Source organism: Falco rusticolus, chromosome 10 (genome assembly GCF_015220075.1).
Source record: "Falco rusticolus isolate bFalRus1 chromosome 10, bFalRus1.pri, whole genome shotgun sequence".
In the NCBI taxonomy this organism is placed as follows: Eukaryota; Metazoa; Chordata; class Aves; order Falconiformes; family Falconidae; genus Falco; species Falco rusticolus.
In genome coordinates, this window is record NC_051196.1 from 9847345 (window position 1) to 9860573 (window position 13229).

General features: G+C 42.5%; 1 protein-coding gene across 3 annotated transcripts in view; it reads left to right on the forward strand.

Annotated features, from left to right (window-relative positions):
* Nucleotides 1-4709: 4709 nt before the first annotated feature.
* LOC119154594 (F-actin-monooxygenase MICAL2-like) overlaps nt 4710-13229 on the forward strand; it is a 132687-nt gene continuing 124167 nt past the window's right edge. For all 3 annotated transcript variants that reach the window (XM_037402360.1, XM_037402358.1, XM_037402359.1), the window contains exon 1: nt 4710-4802. The gene's annotated coding sequence lies outside the window, so the exon portion shown is untranslated. The remainder of the gene's footprint in view (nt 4803-13229) is intronic.

A 13229-nucleotide genomic window follows, 5' to 3' on the forward strand; every position in this document is an offset into this window, starting at 1 on the left:
GTGTTAGCACAGCAGTGCAGGAAGGAAATCTTATCGGCTTTGTTGAGCCTGGTTGGTTAGTTTTATGGAGTCGTTTGTTAGCAGAATCCAAAGCAGCAAAGCTGCAAGTACTAGCTAGGAAAATGAGGCCTGATCCAAAGCCTGTTGGAATCCATGCAAAACAATGTTTAATTACTTGATCCTTTTCTCTCTGAAGTCAGTGAGATGTTGACATTTATTTCAACAGCAGAAGTAGCTCTATGCCTTTGATATTTTCTCACGTATTTCTCAGAGTAGTGACTTCTGCAGATCAAAGAAGAATCAAAACTGTATCTGAGCCCACAAACCCAAATGTCAGAAATGAAAATATGAAATATCTGTGGAATAAAGCCCTTAGGGCACTGAGGACTTAGCATTAATAAAATGAAGACTTTTAGTTATATTCCTTAGGGAAAAAATCCAAATATATCCCTGCGGAAGACTAAATCTTTTAACAGCTGACTAAAAGTCTGGCTGCAACAATAACTGAAAAAGAAAATGCAACTCTTAACAATAATGATTTAATCTACCCTTCATAATGTCCATCTTATTTTATTATCTGTCAAATCTTCTCAAAATTCAAATATACCTTACAAAATTATATGTGCCCCAAAAGAAGTTTCAGACTTCTTAAGGTTCTGGTTGTTGCTTTTCATAACTGAAAAAACATTTCCATGATTTGTAATTACATCACCAAAGCTGACATTATCCCTCACATGAAGTGATATGACACTGAGATGTGACTGTTGTAGGAAGAAATATAGGATTATAATTTTATGCCTTACCAAAATGAGAGTTATCCTAGAGAGTGTGAGGCTCATTTCTTCTGCCTTCAAAGAAGGAATTTTTGGATTGATGAACTGAAGATTTTTAAGAGGCTGGTGCTGGCTACTGTCTCTATGAGACTGCATTTATCCAGGTCGCTTAGAAAATTAATCAGTTAGTATTGAATGATACTAGAAGCAAAAGATTGTCCTGTGCTCATATTTGGTGTATTATTAGAAATACTGCATCAGTAAAATAATTTTTAGCTTCAGGGAGATTTAACCAGCAGAGACATGTGATCCAAAGAATGAAATTTCCTAGATTTGTGTCAGTAACCTCCATCTGACAAGCTTTATCCCCTTTTTGTCAAAATATCAGAGAAAATATTCACATATGGGGGGGATGGGGGGTGGGGTGGGGGGGTGGAAACAACCTAAAAAAAACCCAGCTACACACCCACGCACATGTTCAAACCCCAAATAACAGAATATTTGTGTGGAAGAGAGGAAGACTAATGTTACCAGCCTGAGAATGTGTTACTGGCCATCTGTGTGCTGTGGGATAGTTTTTTTAGAGCTTGTCCTCTTAAAGGACAGAGGCAACACAAGGCAAATACAAATCCTGGCACTTCCATGGTGATGTGGGAGTGCCCTACTACTGTTACTGCAGCAGAAGCAGCGGGCGTATGAAAAACAGCTGATATGCGGAAGTTAGGGTGATGAAGGACCTATCCCCAAACTTCCCTAACAAATGAACTAACCTGTAGTCATCTGTGGGAAGAGGGCTAGAAAATTAGCTAGGTGTGTTCTGTTGGTACTTTTATTTTTTTAATTAAAAAAAAGGATCCTGTGGAATAGTTTAAATATTCATTATTTACCAATGAACCAAAGTGTTTTGAACTGTTCTTGAGTACACATATATAAATCTGTTGATGTGTTTAGAAACTTGAACAGAAATGTTGCTTAGAAGGTCTCACGCTAGAATAGTTCCATTATATGCTCAGGGTATTATCCGATACATTCAGGATTGGGTAGGAAGGGCTATTTCCTGCACATGTGGTAAGAAAATCCAGCTATTCCAGGCTCCAAGAAAATTATATGCTCCCACATAAAGAATTCAGCTTCCGTTCCTTAGATCTATTTTCTTTTTCTCAATCTATAAAGCAAAATTCCTTTAAAAGAACCACTGTAATGGCTTTATATGTTAATTTAAAACAAAAAGCATTACCAAAGGAAGAGAATATAAAAATTTGTATTTAACTACTGATTCTCACTGGAGATGAATATGATGAAAAACTTCAAAACAAGAGCAGAATACCTGTGCTACTAATGGCCTCTCATGTGATGTATTAGATTGTCAAGTTTTTACCCTCATATGAGTGAGGTGAAACCCTTATAAGCCCCCATAAGTTAAGGAAGTCTTGTTACCTTCACCCTGTAGATCGTGAACTGATACATATCATGTATGTGTGAATTCTCAAGGTCATAAAGGAGATGAGTGGTGAAGGAGGGAGTTCAGCATGGTCTCCCAAGACCTGTGCATAACAACCAGACCATCTCTTTTGTATAAAAACGTTCAGTTAACTTTGAAGAAATCCACAATTAATCAGGAAAGATCAGACAGGTTGTTTAAATACCACAAGAAGGGCTTTTATTGTGTTGGATATGTAGATAGTATTACATTTACAAGAATTTGAATAGATAGGCCTGCACATGTCAGGAAAGGGAGTGCTTTACATAATCAGCCACAGTGAGGGGATGAACATCCTACAGCAGAGTTAGCAGGCATGGCTTTATACTAGTCGATAAGGCTGGATTGTTTTTCATAAGGGCTATTCTTATTCCTTTTTCCTATCCCTTTCAATGGGGGAGAACAGGCTAGGACTGAACAAAAAAATGTACGAAGCAGCTGCACTGTTAAAAATAATGGGTTAGGAACTGGAATGGTCTCACTGGAAGGGGGGCTGCGCAGCACCCAGGGAAGTTGCTGTTTCCCTTGATGGTTGCATGTCCTGCACTTCACACAGCAGAAGGTGGGCTAGGGTAGCCGACAGAGCCACATGTAATACCAAATTCATGGGGTTTGATTAGTGTTTATTAATCTAATCATTACTGAAGTGTGTTCATCTCTACCCCAGAGTGATTAGACTGTATCTTAGGTATGTTGTCCTTTGGAGAGAGGTAGGTGTGACTGTGAATAAAGACTTTCTTAATTCTGTTTAGGTAGCATTTAATGAAACATAATTTTAAAAGATCATTATGATAATAGTTAAGATTAGTGACTACAAACTATACATTCATCTTTTGGCCGTGCTCAAAGTTCAAATATTTAAGGATAATCAGTAAATAAACTAATTGTAGTTATTAGAACAGCAAGTTCCCTTGTGGTCTGCATGGAGCCCCTGACATGTCTCCCTAGGGAGCACGTAAAAATTTTGGAAGGACTTGGCAACAGAGGGTTATCTTTTTATGGACTTACTAACTTTTTCTGAGAGGAGTGGAGGGAAGAGGACAGCTGGTAAAGGTGAAGAGATATATGGGAGGTCAGTGCTGTAAGCATCTTTCCTAGCCAAGGAGGAACATCTTTCCTAAAGAAGTTTTGGAGTATTTCCCAGGAGGGGTTAAATTCTTTTTTACTGTATTTTCCAGGTTCTCTGTGGAGGAATGTTGCTTTCATGTGGCTCTCAATGCTGGACTGAAACTAGGAAGACTTTGTGCAAATCATATAGATATCATTTCTTTCATATGCACAACCCCCTTTGCTAACTACAGATCACTTCTACTGGAAGTTTGCCAAGAGCATTTTCTCATTCCCTGGTTTTGCCTTCCTCAAGGCTGCTAAAGAAGATAGTCTTTTAGATAACAGGGAAATGGTATGCACCATTATTTCTATCTTCTATCACTTTGAGGAAAAAGTACATTTACTACTCCCAAGGTTAAATAAGCAGATAAACATGTTGCAACTCAAAAGTTAATGATTGAGTAAACCTTTGGTTCAGCCAAGCACGATGCAAGGAGCTAGAAGACAAATTTCAACCCAAACAAGAGGCATTTTCCACAACAAAATTCTTACCTCAAGGTCAACAAATTACTTTTGAGACTTGGTTAAATGCTTGGCTCATTAGAGATTGTGTTACATTCAGCCGTGCATGGATAAATAGGGCCACATTCACACTGGTTTTCTCTCCACGTTATCCAAAGCAGCTTTAAAATTGCCGCATAGCAGGCAGGTGTGAAAAAAGTTGGGTAGCTCATGTCATGGTGGCAGACTGGGGTCCTGCTCCCTCGTTCTGCCACAGCCTTCCTCAGAATCGGTTAAGGTATAGTGTCTGTGTGGCATATGTCAAAATACTTATGAATGGTTTCAAGTTATCTATAAAGTAGGCCTGCTGAGGTTTTTATCAAACCTTGAGGTTAGCAGATACGGGCTTTAACTGCGGATCGTTTTACCCTCCCTGTTGCAGCACTTCAATTCAAACCCGTTTCTTTACTTTTTTTTTCATAAAACTTCATTTCTACCGTTAGCAAGACGTTGTTATTGTGGGTAGAAGTCGAGCAGGTGTAGCGCAAGCGCTGTTAGTGATGTTAGCTGTCAGTCCTGAACTTTCTTTCCGGCAGCTTTCCGTGTGCTTGCCGTCTGAAATCTTTTTAAAGCTCCCGAATATGACAGCCTTTGAGCTTCCTCAAACTTAGAGCCTAAACGGACGAGAAGCAACCGTTTCCGACTTCCCCCTTTAGGGGCTGCCGGGGGTGCGGGCACGCCCGCCGCTGCCCCATACCCAGGTGCCGCCTGCCCGGGGTGCCCGGCGGGGAGCGCGGCGGCCCGGCCCGCAGGTGAGCCCCTGCCTCCCGCCGGGCCCGGGCCCGCGGCTCCCGGCACAGGGGCGCCCGGCGGCGGCTCGCACGGGGCTGGGGCGCCCGGCCCGCCCTGGCCCGCCCCGGCCCGCCGGCCCCGCCCCGAGCCGCCCGGCGCCGTGCCGAGCCGAGCGGCGGGCAGCATGCGGAGTGCCGTCAGTACCGGTAGGTCCACGGGGCGGGGGGCGCGCTGCTGCCGGCGGAGCAGGTGCGGTGGGACCGGGGCTCCCCGCGGGTGGCGGTACCCGGGGCCGGGCTCGGCTTCCGCGGGCGGTGGCGTTCGGGGCCGCGCTGTCCCTTGGCAGGGCGCGGGCGGCCGGTGCCCGTGGCGGAGCGGCGGAGCCGGTGCCCTTGGCGGGACCGGTGCCCGCGCCCGGCAGGCTGGGCTCGACCCGGCGGGTTGGGGTCTGGGGCGGCCGTGGCCGTTTCGCAGCTGCGAGCAGTCCCAGCCCCCTGCGCGTCTGTAGTAACGCGGGGTGACGGCGGGTCGCCTCGGGCTGCGGCGGAGGGCGACGCGGGAAAAGTGGGAATAATCCTCGGCTCTGTGAGTACCCTGCGATTAAGGCAGCAAAATGCTTTCTGAATGTGTTACAACACCGAAGTGGGCTATTAGTTCGGACGCGTCTTAATGAGTGTGTTAATCAGCGTAACATCCTCCTCTGCTCACCTTTTGAGCTGATTGAATGTGGCATCTGTTGGGTTTTTCTTTGTGCTTTGAAGTACGCGTTAGCCTGTGACAGTAATTGTCTTGCCATTTTCACTGCGTTTTCAGTGTGTAAATCCAGCATGTGACTCGAATTCAGATCAGCTGGCCATGGGCTGGCTGGAACACCGGGGGCTGGAGATTTATTTGCACCTAGGCTTATACGGTTGAACCAGTATCAAAAAGTTGTAAGCTCTCTCTCAAGCTTATCGGAAAAGATCTGGAGGTCTCTGTCGACTTTAAAAATCGTTTACAATTGGCAACCTTGCCGGTACTTTAAGCCAAACTGACTGTGGAAACCAAACTGCATTCTTGTATCACCCTGCAGGTCAAAACTAAGGCATGTTGGTATGGCCAGGAACCTTCATATGAGTGTGGATTTCTTTTCTTTTTTTTTCCTTCTTTTCTTTTTTCATCTCCTTAGAGACTCTAAATCCTGCAATAAGGTGGAGCAGTGCAGTTTGTTGCCAGGCCCAGCTGGGGTGCAGCTGCCCATTCTCTGACTCTGCTGTTGGTTTTGAGGAAGTTCTTAATCTCTCTGTGACTCAGTGTCCTAATCTTTAAAATGGTTTAATAAGACTTGTCACGCTTGCCTCCCAGGGATATTAACATCTAATTGATGTTCACCAAGTGCCTTGATCTGGGAGAAAAGAGGGCATCTTGCTTCCTTCTTTTGCCACTCTGTATTGATTGCTAATTATATTACAAGGGTGGAAAACAGATTTCCATCAGCCAAACTGGAATTCATGTCTGTTATCATTTGCACAAGCCTTCTAAAGAAGTGTATGTCCATATGCTTAGTTTGAAGTATCTGGGTCTTCCTCTAAATACAGAGGGTTTTATCCTTTCTGGAGGATGCATCTGAAAAATGTGCTTCTAAAATACTGTACTGAAGCATCAGCAAACTTTTGCTTCTGACTCTGGAGATATTATACAGTTTTTCTCTGTGCATTATGAGGTCATAGTACATTTTAAGACTTAGAATTAAGTTGACTCAACACATCCTTGATGTTAGTCTTACTCAGACTGAATCTTGTGTTCAGTCTGGGTTTTTGTCATGTTTCGCTTCTTTAGAAACTGAGAAAGTCTGCAACAATTTTACAGTTCTCTGCCTGAAAACAGAAGTTGTCTTTAAAATACAAGTGCTGTATTTGTCTTTGTAACCATTTCACTTGCTGACCAAAGCAGTAATTAGCCACTTTACTCCCCTGACTTGAATCTGGCTCCACCTCGCTGCCTCCCCCCTCGGGCAGATAGCAGAGCCTGCAGTGGCAATAGTACAGGGCTGGGGTGGTGGGGTCACCAGTGACATATGTTAGAAGACATCAGTATTCCATAAATCAGCTGGTGTAAGTGGACATACCTACTTACTGCACGGGCAGAATGGTCTTTTTCAGCTAAAGCCTTGAGCTGAGAAATTCTCTGTCCTCTTCCTGCGTCTTGGGTTCTCCATGCTGCCAGGCTGTGTGCTGGGAGGCTGCTTTCTGATGGGGCCGGCTAGCCAGGTACCAGCGCATTCACTCATGCGTTTTATTCAGTTCTTTTCAAGACTGTTGCGGCAAAAAATGTTAAACAGAGCTGTCAAGTTGATATCTGACAAATGAAGGTTTTAAAATGCTGCTTGACATTGGTGACTGCTGTTCTCTTCATAGTGCTAGAAAAAGGTATTGGAGATGCAGCTTATTCTCTGTGGTGGAGAAATGAAGTTCTGATGGAAAACTGAAGGTTGCTGCATTCAAATTCTTCTTCCTATGTGGTCTGTAGCAAGTGATGTGACTTTTCCTGCCCTGTCTGTGAAACTAGGTGAATTGTTAGCAAACCAGTATACAGAAACTTACAGAAAATTGTACAGAAATGAGAAGCCATCTCTGTTTGAAACTCTGAGCTTCTTGTTTGTTTGTTTGTTCGTTCTTAGTTGCCTTAATGTTGTTCTAAAGATGTGTGGCAGTGCAGTATCCCTGATGGTGGTGTTGTGCTGCTGTTTGGGGGGGGGTTGAGATTTCCTTCTGTTTTGTCTAGAATCTAGAAGTAAATATGATCTTGAAAGATTTTGGTTTTTCTAAGATAGTCTGAAGCAGAGTTTTCTTGCCTGGTGTCCATGTCCTGTTGCTTGCGGAGATGAGAGAGCCTGTTTTTTGTCTGGAGATGTTCTTTAAGTGTAAGAAACCATAAAACAAGAGAGGTGATCACTATCCGGCTTCTCCATGAGTATACTTTAAGTCTTTCACCTCTTTTAGCACGTACCTTGTATCTGCTCCAGCTGTGTCACTGCTCTGGTATTTTATAATTAGTATCTTGAAAACTCAAGGGAAAACTTTCAAATGCTAGATACTTCCCATTGGGGCTCTTCCACGTGGCTGTAACATTTGTTGTGAGTCCTTGGTAACGTGTATCTGTTCCTCAGGAGTCCCTCGTCTCTGATTCCCCTGGCATCAGCAGAAACCCTCTGTTTTCTAGTGGAAGAGGCTTTGCTTCTTAGGAGCACAGTGTGTTTTGCTTCCCTTAAAACGAAGACAATTTCAGATGACTGAAACTGAGGCCTGCCTCCCTGTATGGTCCTGCTGTTTTCTCAGCTTGCTTGCGTGGTGTATTGTGGAGCCAACAAACTATGGGAAGGCTGAGGAGTTGGTTTGTAGTCTATAGCGGCAGCCTGGCATGCATTATCTGTATAATATGTGTGTACCTGTTTAACGTGTGCACTTCGTGTATGAGCAAATTGTTTCTTTGATGCACCTCTTTCTTTTCAAGCTCTTTCTGTGTGAGGAGTCCATTAATTTGAAAAATGCAGCTGCTACTCTGTGTCTGGCAGCCTGGCTGCTAAGGGGTGGCACACTGTTTGCTTTGCTCATCGCTAGGACCAGGTTTAGAGGTGTTTATACTGCAAATAGACTCCTTCAGAAGCGGTATTAGTAGTTCGAGGTATTCCAGCACGGTACATTAGACTGTTTCCAGAAAAGATATATATTCTAAATTAAGGCTATTAAGTGTCCCACTGATTCAGTGACCATGCAGATACATAGTTAATATTGTATTGTGACACATTCTGGAAATTGCTGGGTTTATTTTTGACATGGAGAAGATGACTAAGAATAACTCTTTCATCTATGCATAGTTACATTTACAAGCAAATCAAAACTTCCCCAAAATGATCTTTAGTCATATTTAGAGTCTCAGTTCCATGAAAGGAAAAAAATTCAGACTTGTGCTTAAATCTGAGCTGCATGTGCTATCAAGCCCTCTTCCTGCTCTGAGCTCATAAACCCTTGTTCAGTGAGGGCTTATGTTTTGGGGGGGTTTGTTTCATTTTATAATCTCCCCCAGATTTTTGTCGCCAGTTTACTGTGCAGGGTGGGGGCAAGAGAAGCCCCATTCTGTCTTGGGAAAGGTAGACTCTACCGCAACACAATTTATAATAGACACTAATGCCCTAGCTTATATGTAGTTCAAGTTCTAATTATTTTCATTTCTCTGTCCCAGTCAAACTGATATAACTAGAAGGAAACTTGCATTCATTTCTTCATGCTTTTTCTTCCATCCTAGAGCTGTGATGGTAAGAGCTGGTGAGGAGGGAATAGTTATGAAGACAAGCCATGGGTTCAGAGATCACCTGCCTGTCTGGTTTTGGACACTTTGCTACATTTTGTTAACTTGTCGCCAAAAACTTTCTGTCTGGGGCCTGACTCCTTCAGGCAGATAATTTATTGAATTGTGTGATGGGAATATGTAGATTAGATTTAAACTTTTGTTCTTGTCACTGGCATCTCATCTGCATTGGTCTAGACGAACAATGCCAGTGGCTTCTCCACTTGTTGCATTCAACCAAGTGGATGTTACCACTTTGGTTTTTAAAATGACTGTGCCTGGCACCGTAAGTGTGTGTTACGGAGTTTTGTCTTTGTAAAAAGCAGGTTCATTGGGTCCATTAGTTCATGGTAAATCCTTCTCAGACCTTTTAAGCTTGCAGCTTCTTGCCTGTGTAGGCTGAGGCAGTGCCCAAGGGGGTGTTAGTGCTCATCCTTCCATGTAACTGCCATAGCCAAGCATCAAAATAGAATTTCCAAAGCCATGTGAAAATTTTGTTGGGACTATGTGGGGATGTTTTGTAATCAACTTTAAATAGTCTTATGGTAATTAAATTGCTTATCTTAACTCTTCTGCATATTTCATGGTGTGGTGTTTTTGTTGGTTTGTTTTTTTGTGTTTTTTTTTTTAATATAGTATCACTTCTGAAGGAGTACATTAAAAGGCTCGGTTCAGATAACATATTTTGCTATTTTCTTACGTGAATGGGCAACTCCAATAGCCAATTGGAAGGCTTTTGAATGTTCCAAGATGTTTTTTCCTAGTCTATCATGTGTAAATTGCGTATGATGAAGGTCAGAAAAAAATCAACGGTTTTGAAAAAAGCAAAGCAGGAGGAACAAAAGACAAATTTCCCCCCCTCTTTGAGAAGGCTTAGGTTGGGCAGATAGTGGAATTGGTTTTTTGTGTGTAATCAGATAAGAGTGTACTGTAGTGACTGTAATCTGTGTTATTGGCTGAGGTGAGTCCCATCTGTTAGTGGTGTTAGGGATCTCCAGTACCCTTGGCCTCTAAACTTGAGCTCACAGGGAGCAGCACAGAAGGATTTAGAGAAACAAATGCAGTCTCCGAAGGCAGTTGCTAAAAGCAAGGGAGAAATTCATAACGCAGCACAGTGTTCTCTGCGGACACCCTTTCCAGCTGCAAACCCCCTCTGGTTAAACGTTAGCCTTAATGAACTTTGCAAGATACCGGGTAGTTTTTGGTTTCTGCTTGCCCATGAGATCAGCTTTCTTTTGTACGGGATCATCTATTGTATATGCTTGTGATCAGGCTGTTTATTATGGATTTTCATTGTGCTGTGTCACCTTGTGTTGAGCTGGGGAATAATTTTAACTAGCAGTCTGAGCTGATTAGTAGAAAACTCAGGGCTTGTGTTGTGGGAAGTACTTGGGCTTGACTTCATCGTAGCGTGTAGTCAGTGGTGATTTCTATTTATTCATTAAAAATCTTGTCATCGCTGTTTTACTCCAGCTGTGGATCTGGCACGGTATGTACTTGTATGCTTGAATCACCATTGCTCTTCTCCTGTTGGAGGCTGTAAAGGAGTGAGCATCCTGAGAATAGAACTGACTTCTCCAGGTCTCACTTCCATCCTAGCTGGACTGAAGGAACAGCTGATGGAATGTGATATTTGGGTTTGGATAATTTATGTGAATGAGTTCTCTTTCAGATCCAGACTCCTAGCCTTCTGCTCAGTATTTGGTTTTCCTCTTTCACAGGGGTTCAAATTCAAGGTGCTACAAATTCCTATGGCTGCCACCTATGCAGCCAACTGTTTCTATCGGTTCAGAAAATTAAGTAATTGCACAGCTGTAGGAACAGAAGAATATTGAAGCCTGGAGCGATTTTTCTGATTTCAGTTTTGCTTCATAGGATAAATGTAGAGTGTAGGTTCCTCCCATTTCTATCTATAGATTTTTTAAAAGTAACAGCTGACACTCCTCTGTATTTGTGTTCAGAACATTAATGTGGTTGTATGAATATCAGAAATGTGCATGTTTAAGGCTTGGAAACAAGCTCCATAAATATGAGCTATTGGTGCATATTCAAAGTGGAGTTCAGTGGATACTGAATAATATACCCTTTGCTGTAATTACTCTCTGAAACTCTGCCCTTGCACCAAGTCAATATTCGGTGTCCTAACAAATGCATTATGGAGAGTACGACTTACATAAAAACCAAAATACATCCCAACAGCAAACCTGTTAAGACACTGTCTTTCAGTTGTTCTGATGGGGGGTGTATGTGAGAAGGAAGTAGGATTAGGGTGGTTGACTTTATTTCCTGGAAATGAATAGCATATATTTTTCAGTGCATAAAACGGATATTACTCAGTTTGTGACCTGCTTCCTAGTAAAAGGGTCTTGAAGTGGGGATTGGTTTAAATCTGTTGCCTGCATTCCTGACATACGGTATTGTGTGATGCTATCTTGTCGCAGAGGCATGCAATGTGCTGTGATGTATAAATAACCCTGTGTGTCAAAGGTAATTTGAGACAATGTGCCAAATATTTAATGAAGCACTGGGTCTTGTCCTGGTACCTGGTATATATTTGGGAATAGGTATCTGAGCTGAAAGTGCAGCAGAGAGGTGATGAGTAATGTAATACTCCCCAGCACATACTGCAGAGCTACTGTGTACGGTGCAGTAAGACACAACCAGTGCTACAGGTCAGCTGCATCTTATTTGTAACTTTGATGCTTAGATAAGTGGACAGGAAAATAGGTTAATATACACTAGGCCAACCTGCTTTGTGCATGTTGAGGGGGAAAACATTGCCTTTAGTATCCTCTGTGGGGTAATTTTAGTGAATACTTCACATACCAATTTTCAAGATAAACGTAGAATAGCGTACAGAGGGGAATGGCTTTATTCCTGTGGAAGCATCACTTCTCCCTTGGAGGTGGACTTGGGGGAATGCTGACCTCGGGCAGTTTTGTGCCTCAATACTTTTGCTTTTGTGCTTAAGGTATCCTGGGCCTGTGAGGGAGATGGCTTTGGGAGGTGCAAAGCAGCAGGTGCTGGCATGGGAAGGAGGATCTGTGCTGTGCACCAGGAGCTGGGCAGAGGCCTGGGTGTAGGTGGCAGAGGTAGATGCTGGCCCCTTGCTCAGAGAAGATGGTTTCTGTCTGGCTTGCCTTGTCATCTGGGAATGAAGCTCCACAATGGGGAGTTTTCCTCTGTGTATTTATGTGGGAAAGGAGATACACAACGCCTTTATCTTACACTTGCCTATGCAAAAATGCTGAGGGGGGGGTTATATTCTTTCTCTCCATTTTCTTTTTTACTGAGGAAGAAGCTGTGATTGTTTCCTGAATGCATGCAGGTAGAGGGCTCCAGCAATATTTCTACTGCTATTTCATGACAAATTCAGAAGCTTGATAACGTCTTAAGGCCTTCTTTATGCATGCATTTTAAATATATACCACTGAGCCTGTATATAGGTATTTCTTTAGCTGCTGACAGCGAATGGATTGGTGTTATTAGTAACTTGTGCATAGAAGCATCTTCAAGCTCAGTTACAGAGTCAAAATGTTTGTCCCCCATTTATTGTATGTTCATCATGCATTAATAGAGAACAAAAGGAATTACATGGCTATTTCAGAACAAGGTGAGGCATTCTTGCACGTTGTTCACAATACTTTCCTCTTACAAAGGTAAGTCCAAGGTTCAGCCTGACATTCAATAAAATGACTCAAATGACTAAACACTGACAGAGTTTCTTGACTCAGCTTTTTCTAACGGAGCATTTATATGCATCCTTCTGATGGTCAGGTAAAGCAGGTAGCTCTACAAAGCAATGTCAATATGAAACTCTGCTCTTTGAGGTAAAGCTTTGTGGGTTCTTTGAGAAGTAAAACATTCAACAAGACATAACTGACCCAGAACTTAATAGGATACAAGTTTGTAAGGCAATCTGGCTCATTTGAAATCTCGAGCCAATAGAACTGTAAACACTGGCATCTGGAAAATAGCTGTATAATTATTTGTCTCTTAGTTCACTGATTTCTAAGATAACTAAAGGAATGGCATATATAGTATAGCAAGTCTGCATTTGCATACAAGATCTAATTTAGAAGTAAATAATGATGTAGATACATCACAAGTGTTTTACTCTAATAGTTCTAGAGCACAAAGAGACTGTGAACCACTACTTTTCAGTTTTATTTGCTCTACTGAAGTAACATACAGAGAAGCAAAGAATGGCAAGGTTTTCCTTGTCTATCTGCCTAACTGGCTGTTGTGCAGCCAATATGCCAACACATGTGCAAAATTTATTGAAAATGTGTGAGAGAGAATTACTG